Source organism: Rhinatrema bivittatum, chromosome 1, assembly GCF_901001135.1.
Source record: "Rhinatrema bivittatum chromosome 1, aRhiBiv1.1, whole genome shotgun sequence".
Lineage (NCBI taxonomy): Eukaryota > Metazoa > Chordata > Amphibia > Gymnophiona > Rhinatrematidae > Rhinatrema > Rhinatrema bivittatum.
Window position 1 is genome coordinate 289,659,616 of NC_042615.1, and position 26,493 is coordinate 289,686,108.

At 45.0% G+C, this 26,493-nt stretch overlaps 1 protein-coding gene across 2 annotated transcripts in view; it reads left to right on the forward strand.

The window, feature by feature from the left end:
* Positions 1-26,493, forward strand: part of ALPK1 (alpha kinase 1) — a 217,454-nt gene that overhangs the window by 47,373 nt on the left and 143,588 nt on the right. For both annotated transcript variants that reach the window (XM_029596242.1, XM_029596233.1), the window contains exon 2: positions 21,325-21,386. The gene's annotated coding sequence lies outside the window, so the exon portion shown is untranslated. The remainder of the gene's footprint in view (positions 1-21,324; positions 21,387-26,493) is intronic.

Here is a 26,493-nt window from a genome sequence, read left to right on the forward strand (position 1 = left end):
AGGTGCTCCTGCGGCTTGGGGACCTTTCCGGAACCTTTTCCCATTCTCGAGTCCCTGGGTGCTTGTTCTTTTCCTGCACCTTGGCCTTGCCCGCAGCACAGACAAGTTATTGTATGCCCTTTTTGAAGCGGCCCCAGCTCTGATCAGTTCTCTACTCCGATAAAAAAAGAGAAGGTTCCACAGACTATTGTCCAGCTGAGGATCTCGGGATCTAAACCTGTGAACCTCTGGCTTCAAAAGAGGGATGTTGCCACTGAGCTACTAGGAGATCCTTGAGGCAGCCCCAGCAGACTCTCACAGGACAGGCCGCCTTTCCTCAGTTTGGATTGTGAAACTGATTCCCAAGCCTTCAGATGACTAATTCTCTCTGCCGGGGCCTTTCGATGCTGCCAGCCAATCAGGTGTGTGCCAGGCTGGTAGCTAGCTTCCTGGTTCCAGCACTTACATCCTGCACTGCGGCCGCTGGCAGCTGCTGGACCATGGTTGCTACCTCACTTCAGATCAACAAAACAGGTTGATCCAGTTCAGGTTTTGTCCCATTGCATTCCTGGATTTCTAGTACTGTTGCCTTTTTAGTGATGTAAACTAGTGCTTCTCACCCACTGGCCCATGGCAGCATTTATCTGCCAGTCGGCGGAGCAACAGTGACTACAGGAGGATGAGGAAGAGGTGAGACTTGTAATGCAGCTGCACGCACTGCAGCCTGCTGCACAGCCAGCAGAGACTTTTTTTTCCTAACCCTACCCCCTTACCTTGCGAACCTTGTTTTCCAGTTGGGGCCGGTGCTGAGGCCTCATTGTCAGGGAGGAGAGCAGTTGCAGCCTCGTGTTAATGATCCGGCGTGAGACCGAGTCACCGCCTGCTGCGCTGTCAGGCCCCGCCTCCGTTCAGAAGCCAGGAGGGGATTGGGCCACTGGAAGGAAGAAGAAGATGCTCACTCACTCTCCTTAACGGTTGCTTTCCTCCTTCAGATTGGGCCTTGGGACTGGTTCCAACTGGGGCGGTGGTGCTGAGAGGCTCCTTTTTTTATGAAAAGCTGGTGGCTGACTGGGAAGGAGGGTAAGGCAGGTATTTAGGTATTTCTTTCTTTTCTGAGGACAATATTGTTGACTGACAGGTAGAGAGAAGGGTGAGAGAGAGAGAAGACTTATTTTTTTAATAAGAACTTTAAAAAAAAATCTCTTAAACTGGCAGCTACCACCTTAAAGTAACACAGATGAGCTACAGGACTAACCCGTGAAATCAAATACCATGTTGTGGAGAAAGTGTATTCTCTTTAACCTCTCTCTCTTCCCCCTCCACCGCTCTTTAAGTTTCTGGGAGACTCCTCTTCTCAGCTTTGAACCAACCGGTCCATGCAATTTAAGGGAAGTATTTAGCCCGTCTTTGGCGTGCAAAAGGTTGAGAAACACTGGTGCAAACCACTTTTGATATTATTGTTGGAAAGCTGGGAATTAAATAAAAATAAACATAAACAAAGTTAAAAGAGAGAGAACTTTCAAAAAAACTCCGCATGGCCCCATATATGCGCGTATAAGGCTGTGAGCAGATCTACACTAGATTTTATAACCCGCGTGAACGATATCTGCATGCTTTATAAAATACGCGTATCTCTATCCGTCAACATACACATGGATGCAGAATACATGCAGCGCACTGAAACCACGTATTTCTATGCGATGAATGCGTGTCCGTTTCCCATCTATTTAGAAAATATATGTGCATATATTTTACGAGTGAAAATAAAGTAGGACTTACTCCCATCAGTTTGCCCAGTCTTTCTGCAGGTCATCGAGACCCTCTTGGTTTTTCAGCCTAAAGTCCCCCCAGTTCACTCAGACCTCTCACCCGGCCAGTATTACACAATAAACACATTTAATATCTCTTAAGCCAGAAAGTGATAAAATTACGCAAGTAAATTGGAAATTTACGTGCATAAGTGTCTTTTAAAATAGCAACTTATGAGGTAAATTTTAAGAGCTGCGCACGGGCGCACATGTACACGTGTTTGCCAGCACGCACCAATGGTATATGTGTGCATGTAACATGTAACATGTAACATGGTATATGTGCACCATTGGTGCACATATACCATGTTACATGCACACATATACGCACCAGTGCGTATATGTGTGCATGTTACAAATAGCCTGGACGTGCATACATGTGCGCCCCAGTTAATATGGACACGCTCGTGTGTGCGCAAATGCCGCCTGGACCATGTAAGTGAGGGTGATTTCAGTAGATACGCACGCCGACTCTAGAGCCCATTTTCCAAGTTCATTTCCATTTTGCCCAGTTAACTATTCGGCCTTCCTAACTCCTCCCCCATTAGTTTTGCTTACCTTTGACCCCGTTAGCTCAGATCCCCCGTAAACCTCGCTAACTAGCCTGTGATTTTTTTTTTAATTTTATTACTTGCACGCCGTCCATAGCAGAAGTAAAGTTACGCAGTAGGGAACTCCAGCACGTGCTTGTGCGCATAAATACTTACGCACTGAATTGATGCTACAGACCCAGCTCGCCATTTCCCCCCCCCCCCCCCAACCATAATCACAGCCCACCGTTTCTGGCAAAAATATTCTTGTGCATGTAACGGGAGATACGCACATTGCCGTGGGCCTTTTAAATTCCGCGCTGCACTCGTGGATCTGAAGCACGTGCATATCTCCCAGTTTTGTCACATTCAAGGCTTTTAGAATCGACCACTAGGTGTCTACATGTTGGTCCCGCCCAGGAACGCCTCTAGACTGTCTCTTTTTCACACGCTCACATGTACGCGTGAAAGTAAAAATATGTGCGTATTTTGAACTTTTATAAAATACGGAATACATGAGTAGAGGCTACTTACATGTTTATATGCTAGTTTATACATGCATAACATTTTGAAGATTCAGCACTTAGAAAACTTGTCATGGATAATCAGCAGAGAAGTCTCATGTTGAATATATTCGGTTAAAGTTATCTTACACAGCCACTTCTATACTTGGTGTGATAGCAGTCCTGGAAGTGTATGCTGACAACATTGCTATCAATATGGAGTGGTTGGTAGAGTGTTCAGAGCTAAGATTTCAGTGAAAAAGAGTAGACCTCAGACTACACTGGCCCATGACTTCTTTTTTTTCAAATTTGGGAGTTGGATGGAGGGGGGGGGGGGGGTACAAATTGGGCCTGCTGACCCAGTAGGTGTGTTTTTTGTTTTTTTTTAAAGTTATCTAACTATACAGGTGATTCATTAAACCTCATTAGGACTCTAACCTGCATTATATTGCATATATCGTGTGGGTCACGTGATGCTGTGAAGGAAGTTCTCCTTCTCTCTGGGCCTCCCCGCCATCTGGCTGAATTCGCTCTCTTTTCTCGCTATAAATAGACGGACAGTGGCGAATCTTCTTCTGGAATGAATTTTGATTATTCTTTGAGCTCTAAGGTGGCTATGCCCTTGAAAACTATCTGGAAAGACAAGGAGAGGAGGAAGCTGAAAGAGACCAAGAAGACGGCTCGAGAAGGGGAGCCATCAGTTGTGGACGCAACTCCTCCTGAGACCCTTATTGAAGCAGTCACTGCTGCTGTAACATCAGCAATAGATGCAAAGTTTGAATTGGTATTCAATAAATTTGATGCACTAACTATCGCCATGGATAACTTGACACAGCGGGTGGCCCTGGTCGAACAGCGTGTCTCAGCAATGGACGATGAAGCGAGCACTGCAGCAAAATCTGTGAGTGAGCTTCATGGTGTAAAACGAGCTGGCTCGAAGAAAAAGTGGAGGACTTAGAAAATTGCTCGCGTGGTAATAATTTGCGATTTGTTGAGCTGCCGGACTCAGTTTCAGACCAGGAGTTACGGGTTTTTTTAGAAACCTGGCTGGTAAAAGAACTGCAACTCCCAGAAGCCCTAGGGCCCATTCATATAGAGCATACTCATCGGATAGGCCAGTGCTCGGAGAACAGTGGACGGCCTAGAGTGGTGATCACTCGTTTCCTGAATTTCACATGCAAAACAGCTGAACTTCAGTCAGTACGGCATGGATTGCAACCTTCTGCGGGAGATAAGAAATTTGATTTTTCAAAACTACTCGGCGAAACTCACTGGACTTAGAAGGGTCTTTTCTCCTATTTGTTCTAAGTTACATGACCGACTGGTTCGATTCATATTACAGTACCCTGCTAAGCTGAAAGTGACTCATGCTGGGAAAACAATAGTATTCTCCAGCCCAGAAGAAGTGCAGGTTTTTTTGGTTTCACTTGATGCAGCTTGACTGGTAACCGCAGCGAAAACTGTTATCCAGCTGAGTACATAATGGCATGTCCCGTGGAGTCAGGATATCCTGTCTCAGGGTAAAGAATTGCTTTTATGGTTCTTGTTACCTAACTTGTTTTGCCACATTCAAGATCAGAGCTTCATGACTGATGAAGATAGAGAATTCTATTATTTGGGAACTTGACTGTCGCTCTTTGGACTTCTAAGGTGAAGAGGCCATCTTGTGGAATAACAGATGTACTGTTGGAGGGGGGTGATAGGGAGGCCTTCTAGCATCGTTATTGTGACTGACTTCTAGAAGAGTTGCCATGGGGTGGTGGGATGGAGGTTTAGAAGGGTTTAGGGGTAAGGAGGGAGGGGGAGGGGGAGGGGTTGGGTCACAGGGCATAGGAAGGGGAAGGGATTTAATAGGTTTTTTTGGGGAGGTAAGCAGGCTAAGGTTTTTCAAGTGGAGGGCAGGATCAAGGGCAACAAGAATGGGGTTTATCCCAGGCTTGGGGGATGAACTAGAACTACAGGATAATCTTCTTTGGGATGAGGCATAACATCTACTTTAATGATGGGTAAGGGAGACCTTAGGCTGGCTTCCTGGAATATAGCAGGGCTCGGATCTCTGAACAAATGACATAAGATACTGAGATCTCTGAGACATAAGTCAGACATTGCTATGCTTCAGGAAACTCACTTGAATGATGTAGAACATGGTAAATTACGTTGCTGGTGAAGTGGGGAAGTCTTTTGGGCCTCTTCGAAGTCTAGGAAAGCTGGGGTTGCAATTTTATTTCATAAAAGTGTATCTTTTCAAGATGACCAAATTATTAAGGACCCTGGGAAAATATATTTGACTTTAAAAGGCTCTTTAAGGGGGAAACCTATTATGGTGTGCAGTGTTATGCCCCAAATGTTTACGACCCCAGCTTTTATATGAGACTTCTTCAACATTTATGGACCTTAGGTACAAACCTGATGGTGTTAAGGGGAGATTTGAATACGGTAGGGGACCTCTTGGTAGATAAATCTCATCATTTTTCTACAGATGGGCTTGTACAACACAGGGGATTACCATTGCTTTATATTCAATTGGATCTCTTGGATGCTTGCCGGATTTTGCACCCTACTAAGCGTGATTATACCCCATGTCTCCCGAGCACATGCCACACAGTCTAGGATTGACTATCTGTTGGTGTCATCACAGCTTTTTTCTCAAGTCCAAGTCCCGTAGTTCAGGAACAGTTCAGAGTAGCGAATAGCGAAGCGTCTCCAAAGTAGAGTGGAATTCAGCAGGAAGGAAGTCCTTGCTAACTCGTAGGAAGTATAGGCCGGATAGCTTAAATACACTGACGGGTGACGTCATGCAGAGGGAACGCCCCCAAGGTTTCCGCCATGACGTGTATAAGAGAGGGCCTGACGCATGCACGTGCCCTAGGTATCCCCCGATTCAAGATGGCGGACGGGATTGCCCACACTGTTCCGGGGATGCCGGGGAAGGCGGCATTTGCAAGCAGAGACCACCATTCTTCCAATAATCACTGGTGCAAGGAAAAGAGAGGTGAACAACAGAGGTTGCAGCTGTCTGCGATTGATGGGCGCAACAGTACCCCCCCTTCTTAGGGCCCCTCCCAGGGGGTTTCGGCTTCCTTGGATGAGTTAGATGAAATTGTCAAATTAAATCCTTGTCAAGAATGTTATTAGCAGGCTCCCAACTATTTTCTTCTGGCCCATATCCTTCCCAGGATATGAGATACTCCTATTGCTTTCCACGTTTACGTACATCAAGAATGTCATCGACTTGGTACATGATGTCCTCTTCGGCAGTAAGAGGTTGCAGGTCCAGAGATTTTTTTTGAAAACTTGGAGAGGATGAGTGGCTTCAAGAGAGATACGTGGAAGGCAATGTGTATCTTCATGGAAGTGGGTAGTCGCAGGCTGTAAGTTACTGGTCCCAGGCAGCACAGTATGGAGAAAGGTCCAATGTAGCGTGGAGTGAATCGAACAGAGGACAGTTTGAGACGGATGAACTTGGTACTGAGCAATACCTTGTTTCCTGGTTGGAATTGAGGTGCTGCTCTTTGATGAGCATCGTAACTTTCCTTGGCCTGTTGTCCTGCCTTTTGTAAAAGACCTTTGGTTTGTTTCCAAAGCTGATGGAGTTCTTCAGCTGAAGCCTGGGCTGCAGGAGATGAAACCGACAATGGTATAGGTAACAGAGGTAATGGCTGATGGCCATACACTATTTGGAATGGTGTTGATCCAGTAGCGGCTGATGGGTGTGAATTCAGGGCGAACTCGGTCCAGGGGAGCAACTCTGCCCAGTCGTTTTGTCTGGAGTTGACGTAGGAGCGGAGGAACTGTTTAAGTGTATGGTTCGTTCTTTCGGTTTGACCATTTGAATGTGGATGGTATGCTGACGTTAGGTCTAAAGAAATATCGAATTTCTTACAAAGGGCTCTCCAGAATTTAGCCGTGAACTGTACACCTCTATCCGAGAGGATATACTTCGGCATGCCGTGCAGGCGGAATATATGCCATATAAACAGCTTTGCCAATTCTGGGGCAGATGGTAACCCGGGTAATGCCATGAAGTGTGCCATTTTCGAGAAGCGGTCTACTGTGATCCATATGGTGTTGTTTCCACTGGACACTGGCAGGTCAACGACAAAATCCGTCGCGATGTGCATCCAAGGTTCATCTGGAACTGATAAGGGCTGCAGAAGGCCCCAAGGATGACTGGCAGGAGGCTTCTGTCTTGCGCAGGTGGCACAAGATTCAACATACGCACGTACGTCCTCCTTCATTGAAAGCCACCAATAATATCTCTGTAAGGTGGATAGTGTACGGAATTACCCAGGGTGACCGGCGAATCGGGAATCATGAGCCCGTTTCAGAAGTTTCTTTCTCAGGGTCCGAGGAACCACCGTCTTCCCAGCTGGAACGGAATGGGCAGCGGCCAAAATCACCTTCTCAGGATTGATGATATGGCGAGGTGCATCCGGGACATCTTCTGAAGTGAAGGAGCATGAGAGAGCGTCTGCACGGGTATTCTTGTCAGCAGGACGGTACTTGAGCAGAAAGTCAAACCGATTAAAAAAAACAAAGACCATTGGGCTTGTCTATGATTCAGACGCTGCACATGACACAGATATTCCAATTTTTTGTGGTCTGTGTATACAGTTATCTGATGTTGTGCCCCCTCGAGCCATGGGCGCCATTCTTCGAATGCAAGCTTGATAGCCATCAGCTCTTTATCTCCTATACCATAATTTCTTTCGGCTGGAGAAAAACGCTGGGGAAAAAAAAAGAGTAAGGGTGCAGTGTATGGGAATCACTGTTCTGGCTAAGAATGGCTCCTACTCCGACATCGGAGGCATCAACCTCGACTATAAGCGGTCGTCGAGGGACCGGATGGTGAAGGCAAGGTTTTTTTGAGAAAAGCCTCCTTGAGGGTTTGAAAGGCAGCAACAGCTTCTGGAGACCACTGGGAAGGGTTGGCTCCCTTCTTTGTCATGGCAGTAAGTGGTGCAGTCAAGATAGAGTAGTGGTGGATGAATGTGCAATAATAATTGTTGTAGCCGAGAAATCGACAGAGTGGGTTGAGATCAGTCCTGTATGCTTTTGGTCTTTTGTGGATCCATTTGGAAGCCCCTGCTGGACACCACGTAGCCCAAAAAGGGAACAGACTCTTGATGGAAGGCATACTTTTCAAGCTTAGCGTAGAGACGGTTATCCCGTAGTCTCTGCAGGACTCTGGCAACATCTACTTGATGACTCTGTAGATCTTGGGAGAAAATTAGTATGTCGTCTAAGTACACAACCACACATTGATGCAGCATATCTCGCAGGATCTCATCATATTTTGGAATTTGGCCTGTGTGTTACACAGGCCAAAGGGCATGACCAAGTACTCAAAATGGCCATCGCGAGTATTAAAGGCCGTCTTCCACTCGTCCCCTTGACGAATGCGGACCAGATTGTATGCCCCTTTTAGGTCCAGCTTCGTGAAAATCTTGGCTCCCTGGAGTCTGTCGAATAACTCTGAAATCAGAAGTAAAGGGTAATGGTCCTTTATGGTGATTTCGTTAAGTCCTCTGTAGTCTATACATGGGCGAAGGGATCCATCCTTCTTGCCAACGAAAAAGAATCCAGCTCCAGCAGGTGACTTGGAAGGCCGGATAAATCCTTTTTGCAAATTTTCTTGAATATAGGCCGACATGGCCTCCGTCTCTGATAGAGAAAGTAGGTACACCCTTCCTCTAGGGGGCTCCGAGTCAGGCTTTAAGTTATAGCATAGTCGAAGGACCGGTGTGGTGGCAATACATCACCTGCTTTTTTTAGAAAACACGTCTTGATAGGACGAGTACTGTGTCGGCAAACCTGGGAGAGAAGTAGTGATAGACACGCAGGGCATAGGTGTTACTTTCTTCAAGCATCTGTCGTGACAAGCTGCTCCCCATTGTGATAGTTCCAGGGTGCCCCAGTCAAACTGAGGTGTGTGGTCTTGCAGCCATGGGAGGCCAAGTACTACTGGATGAATGGCTTTGTCAAGGACCAAAAAGGAGATGGTCTCAGTATGAAGAGAATGAGTGCACAGACATATCAGTTGCGTTGTGTAGGAATCCTCTCCTGGTAGTGGCTCGCTGTGTATAGAGGAGAGAAGCAGCGGAGTAGTGTCAGAACAATAGGAATCTTTAGGTGTTCCACCAGCCTTTTAAGTATAAAATGAGCACCAGCTCCGGAATCTACAAGTGCAAGAGTTTGAAATTCAAGAGTTCTGGAAATGATTGAGACTGGGAGAGTCAGTGGAGGAGATGGGGTAGTAAGACCTAGGAAGAGTCCTCCAGTGGATCCTAGGTCTGCATGTTTCCCGGACAGATGGGACAGGATTGACCCGCATAGCTAGGTTGTGCGCAGTACATACAAAGACCTAGTCTCTTACAGTAGTGCCTCTCCTTGGCAGTAAAGTGGCTGCGGCCTGATTGCATAGGTTCATCTTCCTCAGTGATAAGTGAAGACAAGGTCTGAGTTGCAGGTGATGCTCGTGAGCGCATACTCCCTGATGGATGTTTCTTAGGACTCTTTACCTCCTGAGAACGTTCACGCAGGCAGCGATCAATTCTCCCTGCAAGGTCAATGAGTGAGTCCAAGGTGTCAGGTAATTCACATTCTGCTAATTCATCCTTGATGCGGGAGTTAAGGCCCTCTTGGAAAATTGCACATAGGCACCCCAGGTCCCAGTGGAGCTCTGAAGATAGGGTCTTACATTCAGTAACGTAGTCCGGAAGTGGCTTAGCTCCTTGTTGGAGGTGTAAAAGAGCAGATCCCGCAACTGTCTTGTGAGCTGGGTCGTTAAATACTGACTGGAAGAGAGCAAGAAAACCTGGCAAGTCGCTGAGGATTGGGTTGTTGCATTCCCAGAGAGGTGAAGCCCAGGCCAGGGATTTCCCATCTAAAAGAGACAGGATATACGTAGTCTTGGCTCCTACATTAGAGGAAAGTAAATGAGCTATAGCGAGAAGTGCATACAGCACTGGTTGAGAAACCCCTACATAACAGGGAATCTCCTGAGAAGCAAGTAGGGGCTGGTAAAGGTACTGCAGTTCATACAGAAACCACTTGCGGCGAAGCATCTTTATCAGGCATTGTAGAAATATTCAGTCGGGAATTCAACTGATTAAAAGCATTAGCCAATGTCTCTAAGGTCCTCTGTTGTTCAGCAATACATTGGGCCAGGCGAGGGATGGCTTGCAGGGCTGAGACCTGAGCCGGGTCCATGGAGTTAGCAATCTGTTATGTTCTGGTATGGTTGTGGACCCTGGATCGTAGTGAGAGCTGTCTCCATCCACAGGGAGGAGCCCTATGGGGACTCACCACGATAGGCGTGGCCTCAGCTGAGACTGACACATTTAGTAATGAGACTTTATTAGACTGGAACGTAGGTGAAGTACCCACCAAGTGGGAAGGAAGACACAGTCCAAAGTAGTAAGGTTGCTCAGAGATGATAAGCCTGGTAGTGGCCCGCGAAATGGGGTACACCAGGGAACTCCTCTTCCAGAAGACACACTTCTCAGGGTAGATCCGGTAGTGGCCCGCAGAGCGGGATACGCCAAGAATCAGCACAGTCGTTGGTAAGAGAAGTGCAGGAGGACAGCAGAGCTGGGTAGATGAAGGTTCTCACTCTGAAGTGTAGAAGATGGTTTGCTGAGGCGAGCACGGTAGTGGCCCGAGACACGGGATACACCGGAGGTTCTGTCAGCAAGATGGTAGCAAGCGTGAAGCGTACTCACAAGACTGAACGAGGCTGGGTCCCAATCAAGGGTAGATGGATTCTCCAGGCAGGAAGGTTCTCCGAGGAGCGGATAACTGGAACGTGACAAGGCCCCCAAGGAGCGGGTACCTGTAGTGACCAATTCCCGAAGTTCAGGAAACGATCAGAGTAGTGAATAGCGAAGCATCTCCAAAGTAGAGTGGAATTCAGCAGGAAGGAAGTCCTTGCTAACTCGTAGGAAGTATAGGCCGGATAGCTTAAATACACTGGCGGATGACGTCATGCAGAGGGGATGCCCCCAAGGTTCCCGCCATGACGTGTATAAGAGAGGGCCTGACGCGCGTGTGTGCCCTAGGTATTCTCCGATTCAAGATGGCGGACGGGATTGTCCATGCCGTCCCGGGGACGCCAGGAAAGGTGGCGTTTAAAAGCGGAGGCCGCCATTCTTCCAATGATTGCTGGTGCAGGGAAAAGAGAGGTGAGCAACAGAGGTCGCAGCCGTCTGCGACCGGGAGCAACAACTTTATATGCTCAAGCTCATAGTTATCTGTAAAGTAGGGACTCATATTTCCATAATCTTAAACTACCCAAACTTACGGCTTCCGAATTGGAGGTCTTAAATGCCCCTGTTTTGGCTGGTGAGATTCAAGTTACAGTACAACTAGCTGCATTGTATAAGACCCCAGGTATGTGTCTGTGTGAACATGAGGATGAACGTGTGTGTATATGAGGAAGGAGAAAGTTTGTGCACCTCTTTTCCCTTCCCACTACTCCATGACAATCTCAGGCTGACCAGAAGTCAAAAGTTCCCAGGTATGGAGAGTGATTTTTTAAAATCCTTATTGATTTTACTTAATCTGGTGTTATTTGATGTGTATGCTGTTTTGAAATATTGTATTGGTGTTTAGCAAATTTAAAAAAATATGAGTTTTTAATTACTAGATGCTATTCTGTTCATCCGCTCTTTTGAAATATTAATTCTTTTTATTAGTATGGTTTTACTATTATGATTGATGCTTTATATTTCTTGATTTTGTTTGATATTTTCTGAGGAATGATGATACTTTTGTTTTTCTATTGGTGCACTACATACGGAGTCTGACTTGTTGTGGTTTTCAGTTCTGTTTATGACTGCACTTTTCCATTTATACTTTATTCAATGTTTGGTGAGGGTCTGTCTGCATTCTGCATGTGTGATTGAGATGAAATATTCTGCCAATGTGTTGTTTCAGTGTAGGGATCTGTAGAAGTTTGGTTTGTTCTGTTTTCCGTATAGGAGGTATATTGGTGTTTTTAGGGCCTGGTGTAATGTTTGCAGGGTCACCTTTTCATAGAATTGTAACTGTCTGAGTGCTGGCAATTAGTGCTGTTTTGGAATGCGAGGTTTATTATATTGTAATTGCATTTTACAGGGTCATTCATCAAAATGCGTTATGGTGGCTCACATTAATGCCATAACGCATGCGATAACAGTAGCTCAAGGCGCAAATGCAAATTTTTGGAAGGGGTGGGATCAGGGAGGAGTTTGAGTGGGATTTATGAAAATGAGGAATAATATCGCACAGTTTTAACGCCGGAAATAACTACACCTTTTTTCCTGGCACTAAGCTGTGCGATTTGCTCGAAATGGCCATAACGCAGTTCATGATAAATTTTTAGAATTGCATTTCGGCCATTTCTGGGCAAGGGAGCGAGAGAGAGACAAAGAAAGAGAGAGACTGACTGATTGTCTATCTACAAGGCCTTCATAGTGGTCAAGTATTTATATATCTATAGGAGGGCCATCTAATAGGTCGAGGTGAGGTGTTGGTGGTGGTTTACCATCAAGCTAGGGTGAGAGAACATAGTAGAAATGGCATCTTTGTGAGACTTTCCTCACTCCAAATGATGTCAAATCTTCACCGAGGTGTATTGTGCTGTTCATACGTCTCACTTTACATGAGAAACTGGCCCCTACATCCAAAACCAACACCTCACCTCGACCTATTAGATGGCCCTCCTGTAGATATATAAATAATTGACTACTATGGAGGCTTTGTAGATAGTGTTTCTCTTTCTCCCTCTCCCTCTCCCTCTCCCTCTCCCCTTTTTCTTATCGCAGGTGTTATCCATGCATTATTAACGCATTTTGATGAATCTAGAGGTTAGTTTGCCCATAGTTTTCTGAGAACCAAGCCCACACCCAACATGTGTTACAATAGTCCTAATATTCTGTGATCCAAGTGTATTTTTAGCTTTTATGCAGGATTTTCTGGTTGACACCACAGCAGTGCATGTAAATATAAAGCACATGCTGTTGTGATATTTTTATTTCAAAAGATTGTACTTTGAGTGTCCTTTTTCATGTAAAATCTTTTATTAATGCAAAATTTGCAATTGTTTGTGGAGAGGGCCAGTGATTGGTGGGGGGGGGGGGGGGGGAGGCTGGGCAGAAAGTTGTAAGATTCACTTAGGGTGCCTAATACCCTTGCACTCACCCTCATTAGAAAAAGAAAACAACTAAAATGTAAAAAAAAAAAAAAAAAGAATGAGGAAGGGCCAGCACTATAATTGTTTGTACAGGGCTGCAAAAAAGTTAGCACCGGCCCTACCCAGCAGAATCCTGTGTGACATGCTGGTTGGGTTCCCACCCTTCTCCAGTGAAAAGAGACCCCCACCCAGTGGTGCCTTGTGGTGATGCACTGGCAGGGGGACGGTGTGATGGTGGGGGAGAAAGGGGGGTGCAGGTTAGACAACAGAAATGTATTGGCCCCCAGGCGCCAGAGACCCTCGTTACGCCTCTGCAAAAAGGGATTAGAAATGTGGCACACGTGGTGGGTGAGGAGGGCAAGATTCTTCCCCTTCTGGACTTGGTAATTATTTATGGGCTTTCTCCTACGCATGATTTCACTTACATCCAATTAAAGCATTATATTTGGACTTTAACATTTACTAATCTCACAGAAGGATTTAAGGATAGGCTCGAGGGATTTTTCCCACTCGAGAAAAGAGAGAGAGAGGATGGGTATCTCTCGCTGGCACAGAGCTCTTTGGAAATTAGATGAGGGAGTTCTGTCAGGACCTTTGCTATGTAAATGGAAAGTGGAATTACCTCTTATGTTAACAGAAGCAGAGTTTTCTGCCACTTTTAAGAAAATATCAGGCTTGGTGGGGAACGCTAATATGAGGGAAATGCAAGATACATTTTTGAAACTTGCTTATTTGCCCCTCACTAGTTTATTTAGGATGGGTGTATTGGATTCCAATATATGCACTAAATGTCAAGCATCTGGAGGGGGGGGTACTTTGGGATATTATTTTTGGGTGTGTTCTCTTACCAAAATCTTTTGGGAGAAGGTCAATACATTGGCAAAGTCACCTCAGTGAGTCGGCCCAGGAGAGGATCCCCATAGACAGAGGAGATGGTAACTACATCCAGAGAAATTGTGGATATGTGATGCTCGTGGACTAGTGATTCTTCTATAAAGTTCCCATTTGCCCCGGAGTTGAGGAAGACTTCAATGTAGATTGAGGAGATCTCCATAAACAGGCACACAGGTACAGGCAGTTGTGGAGAGGAGGATATCTGACCTTGAGTTGCCTTTCCAACCAACCCTAAGTGCAGGAGTTTCCCGTCTTCTCGGGGCAAAGAGAGGTAACGTGCCCCTGATTGGCACAATAGAGACACAGTTCGAGCTGTCGTTGCCTCTGTTTCTCTTCCAAAGAAAGTTTTGAACGTCACAATTGCATGGGTTCCTCTACCGATTTTGTTTTTTGACTGAGTGGGGTCACAGGAGGGTGCTGAAATCGGGGAGCCAATTGGATAGGATGCCAGGAGGTCCTACATTCCTGAGCCCACTCTTGAAATCTCTGGTCTACCCAGGTGACCAGAGCAATCAAGGCATCCAAGGTGGCTGGAACATTGCGGTCGGCTAGCTCATCTTTAATCCAGCCTGACAGTCCCTGCCAGAAGATAGCCATCAAGTTATCGTCTCCCCAAGAGAAACAAGAGTACAAAACTGGATTGCATACACTCCTATGGTGCAAGTGCTCTGTTGAATATGAAGGAGCTCTGCCACCATGAACAAGGCATGGCCTTGTTCGTCAAAGACGAGGTGAAACTGGTGAAGAAACATCTGTAGATCTTGGAGTATGGGATCCTCATGCTCCCACAGTAGGAAGGCCCTTGCAAGAGTCGTACCACCTAGGAGTGATAGGATTTGCCTTGATCAGTAGGGAATGAGGCTGTCTGGAGTTCAATGTGCATCCTGTACTGGTTCAAGAAGTCCCTGTTTTCCTTAGAGTCCCCATGATAATGGGAGGGTGGTGGCAACTGCAGAGTGGGCCTCAGAACTGCAGGATGTGGAACTGGCACAGGAGGTGTAGGTTGCATGATATCCATTCTTATAGCAAGTTTCTCGAGCATGCTGGTTATCTGATCCAAGATGCTTTACTGCTGTTGAAGATGCTGGGTGAGCCCTGGAATGGCCTGAAGGGCAGACAAGTTTTCCAGGTCCATAGCATCAGCAATCTGTAAGGAAGGGGGACCCTTAAAGCTGTGATGTGGTTGGCACAGCCTAGGCTCACACAGACAGCTGGTGAATGTATCCTGGGATGGGACTGGTCAGGAGCTTCACCTTTACAAACCCCTTTCCCTTCAGGTTGAGCCCTTGGGTTCCGGGAGCCAGAAAGCGATGGTCCCACAGGGTAAGGAGAGAAAGACAGTCCGGGGCCAGGCTGGGTCTGGGCAAGCAGCAATCAGAGCGATACACCAAAGATGGGTCAGGGCAGGCAGCAAGCAATGAGGTCTGGGTCTGGGTCAGTGGCAGGTGGTGAGCGAAGAGTGGTCAAAGACCAGGCAAAAGGTGAGATCCAGAAGTCAGTCCGAGGTGAAGGCAGAAAAGAGACAAAGAGGACTGAACGAGCAAGATAGGCAAGGCATGGCAGGTTGGACAAGACGAAGTAAGGCAGGACTGGAGAGGCCAGGTGAGGCTGACAGGAGAGGCAAGGTGAGGCAGGCTGGATGAGACAAGGCGAGAACAAGCAGGAACAAAAGCAACATGTGCTGCAGTAGGCAACGGGACCTGTTGCTATGACACCAGCTGGGAGCACAGCTGGGGTTAAAATCCCCAACCAGCGCTAATGTCATCTCCCGGCACCTTCAGCATTTTCCCGCCATGGGGCCTTCCAAGTATTGGCGCATGCGTAAGGGGACCGGCAGGGAAAGCATGGCGGCAGTGCCCCTGTCACAACAATAGCATCACTGGAGACTCCCGGGAATGATTGTGGCTGGTTGCGGGGACATGCTGTGGCCTGCCAAACATAACAGGACCGTGTTTTGGTTGGAGGAGAAACCTACTTATAAAAATGACACCAGGCATGTATATTTTGGCTATTCCATATATACATATTTTTCCCCCTGCTTTGAGAAAATGCTGGAAAGGTGAGGGCTAAATAAGAATAATAAATAAATAAAATAAACAAGTCATGCTGCAGAAATGGCAGGCATAAGTATATATGGGTATTTTTTATCTTCATAATTTTAGTTGCATTTTCCAACACAAACTATTGGGTAGTTTTATATTTGAAAATCTGCCACAAAGTTATGAGAGTATTTTAAAATTGCTGTCTGGGGTTATACTTCTTACAGCCCGCATAAATTACACTGGTCTAGAGCCAAAATACTTTTGAATTGAATGTAATGAACTTTACTAAATCTGGGTCATTGAAAATGAAAATGATGCTTAAAATTGTTGATTGGCTTTAGTTTTCAAGATATGCTACTGGGTCAGTAGGTACGAGGTTTGACTTTGGAATTGCAGAGGATAAGTGACTTAAGATGGGACAGGATCTCAAATTAAACAAAAAATTGCCAATATACATCTTTGCCTGAATCTAATCTATGAATATATCTCTCACTAGGTTTGGACAGTACTTGCTTTTTAGGCACAACAATGACTGATGCAATCTGAAGCTCGTATTGCATCATACATGATATAAATTGCATTATATTATTCCTATTAGTCATGGATGATGCAATCATAACAGTTTACATCACTCTGCTGAACAAATTGCCCTAGATCAGCTCTAGAAACTAAAGCAAACTAAAGCATCTTTTGAGTACCTTGATATTAAATTTCCAAGGTTAAGTGAATCTAAGATAAATGAAGGTGTCTTTGTTGGCCCTCAAATTCATGAACTTCTTTGAGATGATGCATTTAACCATGCATTACATGGCAAGAAAAAGACGGTGTTCCAGTTAAAGGTAACAAATTTTCTCGGAAACAACAAGGCAGACAACTACGTGGAGTAGATGGAAAATCCCTCAAGGCATACAAAAGCCTTGGTTGCAACATGTCATTAAAGATACATTTTTTGCACTCTCATTTAGATTTTTTTCCACCAAACTGTGGAGCAGTGTGATGAGCACTGTGACCAATTTCACCAGGAAATAAACAGGACAAATGAAATATTAATCAACCAAAAGACCTATATTTGCAATTTATGATTAAAACACATCTATCTTCGCACTAGGGTGGTAACTTTAAAGGGGTGCATGAGAATATATATGGATGTGAATACTATAGAAAAGCCTCCCATTCTACAGCTGAATTCAATCCATAGGGCAACAAGATTTGCCATTCGAAAATAAACTGTTGTTCACGGCGCCATAGAAGTAAAGAAACATTACCTCCACCGGTATTGTGTAAATGAAAAAGAATAAATAATTTGACATCTTCAATAGAGTGAGAGTGTTCCAATCAATGTTGTAAGAACATAAGAAATTGCCATGCTGGGTCAGACCAAGGGTCCAACAAGCAGAGCATCCTGTTTCCAACAGAGGCCAAACCAGGTCACAAGAACCTGGCAAGTACCCAAACACCAAGAAGATCCCATGCTACTGATGCAATTAATAGCAGTGGCTATTCCCTAAGTAAACTTGATTAATAGCAGTTAATGGACTTCTCCTCCAAGAACTTATCCAAACCTTTCTTAAACCCAGCTACACTAACTACACTAACCACATCCTCTGGCAACAAATTCCAGAGCTTTATTGTGCGTTGAGTGAAAAAACATTTTCTCCAATTAGTCTTAAATGTGCTACTTGCTAACTTGGAGTGCCCCCTAGTCCTTCTATTATCCAAAAGTGTAAATAACCGATTCATATCTACTCGTTAAAGACCTCTATCTTATCCCACCTCAGCCGTCTCTTCTCCAAGCTGAACAGCCCTTACCTCTTCAGCCTTTCTTCATAGGGAAGTTGTTCCATCCCCTTTATCATTTTGGTAGCCCTTCTCTGTACCTTCTCCATCGCAACTATATCTTTTTTGAGATGCGGCGACCAGAATTGTACACAGTATTCAAGGTGTGGTCTCACCATGGAGCAATACCGAGGCATTATGACATTTTTCCATTTTATTAACCATTCCCTTCCTGATAATTCTTAACATTGCTTTTATGACTGCTGCAGCACACTGATCTGACTATTTCAAAGTATTATCCATTATGATGCCTAGATCTTTTTCCTGGGTGGTAGCTCCTAATATGGAACTTAACATCGGTGTAACTACAGCAAGGGTTATTTTTCCCTATATGCAACACCTTGCACTTGTCCACATTAAATTTCATTTGCCATTTGGATGCCCAATCTTCCAGTCTTGCAAGGTCCTCCTGTAATGAATCACAGTCCGCTTGTGATTTAATTACTCTGAATAATTTTGTATCATCCACAAATTTGATAACCTCACTTGTCGTATTCCTTTCCAGATCATTTATAAATATATTGAAAAGCGCTGGTCCAAGTACAGATCCCTGAGACACTCCACTGTTTACCCATATCCACTGAGAAAATTGACCATTTAATCCTACTCTGTTTCCTGTCTTTTAACCAGTTTGTAATCCTCAAAAGGACATCACCTCCTATCCCATGACTTTTTAGTTTTCTTAGAAGCCTCTCATGAGGGACTTTGTCAAACACCTTCTGAAAATCCAAATACACTACATCTACTGGTTCACCTTTATCCACATGTTTATTAACCCCTTCAAAAAAGTGAAGCAGATTTGTTAGTCAAGACTTCCATTGGATAAATCCATTTTGACTGTGTTCCATTAACCATGTCTTTCTATATACTCTATGATTTTGATTTATAGAATAGTTTCCACTATTTTTCCCAGCACTGTAGTCAGGCTCACTGGAGTTTCCCAGATCGCCCCTGGAGCCTTTTTTAAATATTGGGGTTATATTGGCCACCCTCCAGTCTTCAGGTACAATGGATGATTTTAATGATAGGTTACAAATTTTAACTAATAGATCAGAAATTTCATTTTTGTGTTCCTTCAGTGTTTGGGTAATTGCCAGGTTCTTATGGCCTGGTTTGGCCTCTGTTGGAAACAGGATGCTGGGCTTGATGGACCCTTGGTCTGACCTAGCATGGCAATTTCTTATGTTCTAGGATGCATACCATCCGGTCCAGGTGATTTGCTACTTTTTAGTTTGTCAATCTGGCCTACTACATCTTCCAGGTTCACAGTGATTTGGTTCAGTTCATCTGATTCATCACCCTTGAAAACCATCTCCAAAACTGGTATCTCCCCAACATCCTCATGAAGCAAAGAATTCATTTAGTCTTTCTGCAATGGCTTTATCTTCCCTAAGAGCTCCTTTAACCCATCGATCATCTAAAGGTCCAACTGACTCCCTCACAAGTTTCTTGCTTCGGATATATTTTTAAACGTTTTATTATTGTTGCGTCCGTCGGTCGCAGACGGCTGCGACTGCTCTGCCTTACCTCTTTTCTTCCCTTTTCCTCCTCCTTGGGCAAGATGGCTGCCTCCGGTGCCGAAACCCTTGGCGTCTCCAACTCAGCATGGGCGTCCCAGTCCGCCATGCTCCTTTCTGTGGCCTCCTAGGGTACGCGTGCACATTGCCTACGCCTATGTACACATCATGGCGGGAACCTCAGGGACATCCCTACTGCATGACGTCAGTACCTCCGGGTATGTAAGCCTCTACTACGCTACCTACTTTGAGTTAGCAAGGACTTCGGTTTAGCTATTCTGACTGCTCTAAGCTGCTTGCTTAGACGCCTCGCTACCCTCCGGGGAATCTCGCTCCTGACGAAGCTCTAGGCACCCGCTCCTCGGGGGCCTCTCGCTTCCTACTATCCTTCGGGGTTTCTACTAACTTGACAACCGCTCCTCAGGGGTCTCTCTCTTTATTTCAGGATCTTCCGTACTATCAGGTCCTTGCTCCTCGAGGACCTACCAGTCCAGTGTATCCTGCACCATGGACCTTTGGTCCCACCATCTTCATTTGCCAGGAAGATGCTTGCACTACGCTCCAGTGAGTAGCTCTACGATCCGGTTCTCCAACTCCACCCACCAGGCTCGGCTTATCCCGCACCGCGGGTTCTTATCTACCTTGAACATCTGGGTGAGACTTCTACTTCTGAGACTGTCAGAACGTATTGGCACCTTGCTGGACTCCAGTGCCTTTCCTTCTTGCCTCATACCATCTATCTACAGCAGTACAATAAAGCTTTCCACCTACAAGTGTCCGCTATCTGCGCTTAGCCTATTGCTGTGGTTCCCCACGGGGCCCCTCTCCATGGGAGGAGTCATCTCCACAGCGACTAAGGATCCACACAATGCCACAAACACAACAATTATGTGCCTATCTGTAAACCGTTGTGATGGTATACTACTAAACGACGGTATAGAAAAGTTTTTAAATAAATAAATAGGTTATGAGTTTTTGCCTCTAAGGCCAACTTAATTTCAAATTCTCTCTTCGCCTGGCTTATCAGTGTTTTACACTTAACTTGACAATGCTTATGCTTTTTCCTATTTTCTTCAGATGGATCCTTCTTCCAATTTTTGAAGGATTTTTTTTTGGCTAAAATACCCTCTTTCACCTCACCTTTTAACCATGCCGGTAATCATTTTGCCTTCTTTCCACCGTAATGCGTGGATTACATCTGGACTCCGTGTCTAGGATTGTATTTTTAAACAATGTCCATGCCTGTTGAGCACTTTTGACCTTTGTTGCTGCTCCTTTCCGTTTTTTTCCATTTTCCTCATTTTATCTAATTTTCCCTTTTGAAAATTTAGTGTTAGAGCTGTAGATTTACTTATTGTCCCCCTTCCAGTTATTAGTTTAAATTTGAGCATGTTGTGATCACTATTGCCAAGTGGCCCCATCATTGTGTTGATAAATACTTTAAATCCGCAGAGTTTACAAAATGACATTGATAAAGAATATTTTTCATTCGTATTTTCGATCATTTTTCACACAGATCACATTTTTGGGGTAAAAATACTTTTTTGATTAAAAATATTTTGTAAAGTTTTCTGAATATTTTTTCTTCTGGCTCAGGATGATTACATGGATTAAGGCAAGTGTTGCCAGAACGTAAATTTTGGAATGATTGAGCCTTTTTCACTTCCAGTTTTTAATATCCCAGTAAATTTGTTTTGAAAATGACCCTCCTTATGTACTGCTGTGCCAGATGTGAATACAATTCTTGGTTTTCTCTCAGTTTGGAGCCATAGGTAATCAGAAATGGATAGGGATGATGTTGAGGATGTTCTGGGAAAATATTTTGTTATACTGAGAATACTTGGTTCAGTTGGTTACGTGTGACTGCTTATTTTTCAGTGCTGACATTTAAAAAAATCTGTAAAACAAAGCATTTTAGGATATGATTGTAGCTGTGTTCTATTGCAAGCTCTGCATGAGATCTACTGAGCCTTATTCTGTAGTGCTGAGTTTTTACCACAAGGTGGTCTAACTAACTCATGAAACAATCATTTCATTACAGATGCACTAACACATAGACGCTGCTGAACACTCGGCGAAAACTCCAGGGGACTTCCTTGCAGAGTGAGTTTCTCTATTATTATTTTAAAGTTTGCAGGTGATGCAGCAGTGTCAGGACTGAAATCCTCTTAGTCAGACACACTTGAATTCTCGAATAATGCCATTTGTCATCCTCATGCACTGGTGCCTTTAGTTATTATATCCCCCCACTTACCACATACTTCCTCACACATATACACACACATGTTTTGTATGCCTCTCCCTGCTTGCCCCTGATGATTCTGCAAGCTGCGTCAAGAACTCCAGGGAACAAAAAGGGCAGGAAAGGAAGCAGAAGTCTGCAGTGGCACTTTGAAACGAGCTCAGGCCTGGATTTGCACACTAGGGGGCCAACGCAAAGTACAGAAAAGCGGGCGCTGACTTTTCAGCGCCCGCTTTCTTAATGTGTGCATGGTGCCCGCAAGGGGGGGCGCCATGCAATAAACAAATTAGGGGGGTCGCGCTAGCAAGGAGGCGCTAGGGTCGCTTGCACGACCTTAGCGAGCGCCTCCTGGCTAACGCGACCCCGCAGTTATCGGCAGTCTGAGTATACCGGCATCAGTTTTCATAATGCAGCCAGCTGGTTATGGAAACCGACGCCGAGCATATCTGCGTCGGTCTTCAGAGCGGCCGGCAGAGGTTTATTTATTTATTTATTTTTAAATTTTAAAAAAGTACAGAAAAGCAGTTTTTTCTGCTTTTCTCTTTTTTTCAATGCACTCAGCTATTAACGCCTGCTTTAGGCAGGCGTTAATAGCTGAGCGATAAACATGCGTCTGAGTGAATGCGTAATAGCCTCATTCACATGCATTTGCACGTGATGAGCGCTATCCCATTCACTCCGCATCGGACGCGCGTTAAATAGGCGCTAATCCCCCTATTGCATTAGGGGGTGGATTAGCACCTGTTTGACCCTCGTCTGACTGCGGATTATACAGTGCGCTCAGCTGAGCGCACTGTATTGCATCGGCCCCTAGGTTTGTGACTAAAGTGGCAAAAATGTGAGTGGGCAGCTGGCCTGTTGAAGATCTGCTGTCTCTCAGGTGAGCTGAATCTCTCTTAGCAGAATAACCTCAAGCTCCCTGTTCCAGCCCTTCCCCTCTTGTCATTCAGGGACAGTAGGGGAGGGGGGGGGGGTGAACCTGCAGCAGACAAAGCAAAGAGGTTAGAGAGGGGATGGAGAAGAATCATTGTGGGGCAGGGAGAGGGATTAGCTGGTGGGCATGTCTCTGTGTGTGAGAGAGGGATATGGAGGTGGGGGGCAGTGTTTATGTGTGTGAGAAAGAAGACGCTGGTGCTTGGTTTGTGTGTGTTTATGCCAGACTGGGTAGCAGGTTAGAAAGGGAAAGGTGAAGCAAGGTGGGGGAGCAGGATTGGAGCATGGTAGGAACACCTCCTGCCTCTCCACCCTCTTCACCCCCCTCTCCACTACAATTCAGATTCTCCCTCCCTTGATTTCGATTCTATTCCCCCAGATCCTGGAATGTCCCCTCCCTCCTGCTTCTGCTTTCTCCTCAGATCCTGGAACCCCTTCCTCCCCGAATCTTGATCCCAGATCCTCCTACTCCTCTCTCCTCTTTCTCGATTTCAGAACTTCCCTTCCCATCCTCTCCCTCTCTCCCCTCTCTTCCTCAATCTTCCCCCATCTCTCACCGTCCCGATCCCTGGCCCTCTCCCCCTCTCCTCACCTCATTCCGGGTTGTCTTCCTCCATGTCCACTGCCCATCCCTAGTGCCTGAGCTCCTTTTTCTCACCCAGTAAAAACAAAATAATTTATACAGACACAAGCAAGTTTGGAAAACTACTTTCAGGTCGATGTTCAAAACATTTGTCTGGGAGTTAGCTGGAAAAAATCTTTGGGGTTAAAATTATCGCTCCTCTCCGCTGAGTGGATACATTTTGTTCAGGCAGATCATTGCCCACACAAACTGAGGCAGAGCTGAAGGTGTTCCTGGGGTGGGGGACATACAGTGCTGAGATTCAGTGCTCTCCAGCTAAAGATAGCCAGCTAAATCTGCTCAGGCTGAAACATCTGCCCTAAAGGTAGCCGGCTCATTTTATCCGGGCACATTCTGAGACAGGCCAGTCTGGATAAATCCCGCTGAATGTCCAGTAAAGTTACCTGGATAACTTACCCACTCAGCAGGCTGTGGAATATGGACCTTTTTAGTTTTATAATATAAAATAAAAGGTGGAAATGTTTGCCAGTGTGCTTCAGAATTTTCTTAAGTTTTGCCACAGAATCTAACCCTGAGATGCTGCAGGAAACTTTGGGGCTGAACCTTGCACAAGGGATGAGAAAAACCTAAATTCATCACTGAAGCAGCTAGGAGCACGTGGTGGTTAGTGCCTCATCCTCTCCCCACGAGTTCCAGAAGCAATGTGCTTGGGCTCCTTCATACAAGAGTCCCAGGCTCACAGCTGACTCCAAGCAATAGGATCAGTATCTCTGCTGCCTTCTCCCTCTTCCCTTTCCCCCTTTTGCTGGAATGCCTTTTATGATTCACTTATGGCAGCCACGCTACTTTATATTTCCTGGTAAAATGCCATCTTTTGCTCACTTGAATCCTGACCTAAACAAGAGTTCTAGGTCCTGAAAGCTAGTCAAGAAATGTATAAAGTTTAATTCAATAAAAATCTATCACCTGATACATATTTTTTGTTTTCCTTTGTTAACCTTTATTTCTGGGTTGTTTTTTTTGAATGTTGCAATTACATGTTTTGAAACTGGAGCCCTGATCTTTATTTTTTTACCAGCGACCCATGCAGGGTAAGAAGCCGAGTGGGTATATTTGTCTGCCCCTCTTTGCTTTCTGCTGCTCAAATGACTGCTGATGGCCACATGAAAGCAAAGAGCAGTGCTGGAGCAGTTCCTTATGAATGAGCATTGCATAATCGCACAGGCCCATGCCCTTACTGCTTAGAGCCAAATGGTACATTTTTTTAAATTCATATTTCACCTTTCACGACACTTCAAAGCAGATTATATTCAGGTTCTAAATGAAATCCATTTTGAAGTGTGTCAAAAGGCGCCGTGCCCCAAAACCTGCTGCCCCACCCTTGGTCTGTTGGCCCAGTGGGAAAAAGTCCCACTAAGGCCTGCAGGGACAGATAAAGTAACATAGTAAATGATGGCAGATGAAGAACAAAAATGACTCATCCAGTCTGCACAGTGATCTTTTCTTATGTCCCTTAAACATCATAAGAAATGCCAGACTGGGTCAGACCGAGGGTCCATCAAGCCCAGCATCCTGTTTCCAACAGTGGCCAATTCAGGCTACAAGTACTTGGCAAGTACCCAAACATTAAATAGATCCCATGCTACTAATGCCAGTAATAGCAGTGGATATTCCCTAAATCAACTTGATTAACAGCAATTTATGCTAGTTAGCCACACTAATGGGCTGATACAGTACAGTGTGCTCCGGTGGAGCGCACTGTTAACCTGCGTTTGGACACGTGTTTTCGACGCGCTAGCTTTACCCCTTATTCAGTAAGGGGTCGAAAACGCGTGTCCACCCCCCTCCCCCCCCGAAACTAATAGTGCCCGCAACATGCAAATGCATGTTGATGGCCCTATTAGTTATTCCCGCGCAATTCAGTAAGTAAAATGTGCAGCCAAGCCACACATTTTACTTTCAGAAATTAGCACCTACCCAAAGGTAGGCGTTAATTTCTGCCGGCGTCGGGAAAGTGTACAGAAAAGCAGTAAAAACTGCTTTTCTGTACACCCTCCGACTTAATATCATAGCGATATTAAGTCGGAGGTCCTAAAGTAAAAAAAAAATAAATAATAATTTAAAATTGGCCCGCGGCTCACGGGTTGAAAACCGGACGCTCAATTTTGCCACCGTCCGGTTTCCAAACCTGTAGCTGTCAGCGGGTTTGAGAACCAACGCCGGCAAAATTGAACGTCAGCTGTCAAACTCGCTGACAGCCACCGCTCTTTTTACCGCGGGCCCTCATTTAAATACTGAATCGCGCACACAGGAGAGTGGTTTGTGCGTGCGCCGGGAGAAGCTTGCCCGCTCTCCCGCGACTTTTACTGAATCGGCCTTAATCACATTCTCTGGCAATGAATTCCAGAGCTTAATTGTGAGTTGAGGGAAAATAATTTTTTCTGATTTGTCTTATATGTGCTACTTGCTAACTTCAAGGAGTACCCTCTAGTCCTTCTGTTATCTGAAAGAGTAAATAACCAAGTCACATTTAACCATTCAATTCATTTCATGATTTTATAGACTTCTGTAATATCCCCCCTCAGCGGTCTCTTCCCCAAGCTGAACAGCCTTAACCTCTTTAGCCTTTCCTCATAGGGGAGCTGGTCTATCCCCTTTATCATTTTGGTTGCCCTTTTCTGTATCTTCTCCATCACAACTATATCTTTTTTGAGATGCAGTAACCAGAATTCCACACAGTATTCAAGGTGCTGTCTGACAATGGAGCAATACAGAGGCATTATGATATTCTCCGTTTTATTCACCATTCCCTTCCGAATAATTTCCAACTTTTAGGTTTGCCAACTGGCTCCAGATTTTCAGGACAAGTTGACCCAATCCTGGTTTTACCCCAGTGCATGCTGGGACTTATTCTGATTTCCCTATTGCATTCCCTAAGAAAATCAAGACTATAAGTATGTGCATGCAGGGGAGTAATACCAGGACTGGGTCAACCTATCCTGAAAATCTGGAGCCAGTTGGCAACCCTACTAACATTCTGTTTGCTTTTTTGACCACCGCGGCACACTAAGTTGATGATTTTAATGTATTATCCACTATGATACCTACATTGTTTTCCTTGGTAGTAAGTCCTAACATGAAACCTAACATTGTATAACTACAGCATGGGTTATTTTTCCCTATATGTATCACCTTGCACTTGCCACGTTAAATTTCATATGCCATGTGGACATAGGGTTGCCAACTGGCTCCAGATTTTCAGATCCCAGATATGAAGAGCAGGAGATTTTTTAATCCTTATTAGTTTTAATTATTGAGTATAATTTGATAATTCTGCTCTTTTGAAATATTTAATTTTTTTTTTGGGGGGGGGAATAGAACATTTTTTAATTATTGGATTTTGTTTTCATCAGATGTTTTGAAATATTTTATTTATTCTTTTTATGAATATG